Below are 1360 nucleotides of genomic sequence, written 5' to 3'. Positions count from 1 at the left end.
CTATGTATTTTAATGATAATTGCAATTTATGATAACGGACACACACACAAAATATCTTTCACATGGTAAAATAGAAATTACAAGTATGTGATAGTTTACGTAATAGCCGTTGTTTAATCCTGGCGGCGCTGCAGATGTTGACGTTTGCAGACGTTTTGCTGCAGACATAAGATAGCGGCTAGCGGTCCATGGTTACATAGTTAAAGATTAGATTGGTCAATTTCTTAAGGCTTAAAGCTTACTACACCTATTGTGGCTCGGGACTTACTTAAATTTTTTTACACACTTTGTCTGTGCAGAAAGAGACAGAACACAGAAGGGCTGTACATATTGACTTCACTTTTCTGGCCGTAAGCGGGGTTTATGTATACTATGTCCATGCTGTAGACCAAAAGTATGTTCAAAATATGTGCGAGAGAGAAAGGTATACATTCCTATCCTCTGTGCGCCAACGCGTCGGTTGTTGCTGGGCAACAAAATTATTGGTTTCAATATTTCTTTATTTGAATTCTATCAATTTTGCCAAAAAATAGCAAGAGATAAAACTGACTCGTGTGAACAATTTGGCATTTTAATATTAACAAGTATACAAATTACAATGACAAGAAGTATTTATTAACTTTGAAACGTTTGAAACTATGTTAAAAGTTAAAATTGATATGTCTTGTATTTGAAAATCAGCGGAAATAGCATAAACATGGCGGACCAATCAGGAGATGATTTCATATATCCAGTCTCTCTTATAAGGTTTGTTGCGTCGCATGCCTCAAGGGACGTCTACATTGGAAGTAAGTAGTAAAAAGTAAGAACTAAGAGTAAAAAATTGACCAACCACAGTCAAATGTGAGAAGAATAATCAACTATGATTGGTCAATTTCTTATTCTTACTTCCTACTTCTTACTGCTTACTTCCAATGTAGATGTCCCTTCAACGTGCTCCTACTCGCTCCAACATATTCTGATTGGTTTACGTCACCACGCGGACCAGAGTGCGTTGGAGCGAATAGGAGCACGTTGGGGCATGCGACGCAAACAAACCTATAGTGTCTCTAGTATATACCATTAGCTGCGTTCGGCATTGTAAATCGAAGACGTCGGATTGCTCTTTTATCTCGAAAATGCACAGAAGTGAGAAAGATACAAGATCTCATATCTTTTTCATTTCTATGCATCTTCGAGATGAAAGAGCAATCCGACGTCTTCGATTTAAGCTGGTGGCACATGCTGGTGGAAAAACTTAAGCAGTAAGCAAATTGACCAATCACAATCATTGATTCTTCTTACGGTCCAAGAATCAACGACTGTGATTGGTCAATTTGCTTACTGCTTACGCTTAATGCTTAAAGGGACGTCTACATTG

This window comes from Odontomachus brunneus, unplaced genomic scaffold, assembly GCF_010583005.1.
Source record: "Odontomachus brunneus isolate Ranch 3 - 2012 unplaced genomic scaffold, Obru_v1 Obru_scaffold_217, whole genome shotgun sequence".
Taxonomy (NCBI): Eukaryota; Metazoa; Arthropoda; class Insecta; order Hymenoptera; family Formicidae; genus Odontomachus; species Odontomachus brunneus.
The sequence above is the reverse complement of the archived record's forward strand: the minus strand, read 5'-3'. Positions refer to the sequence as shown.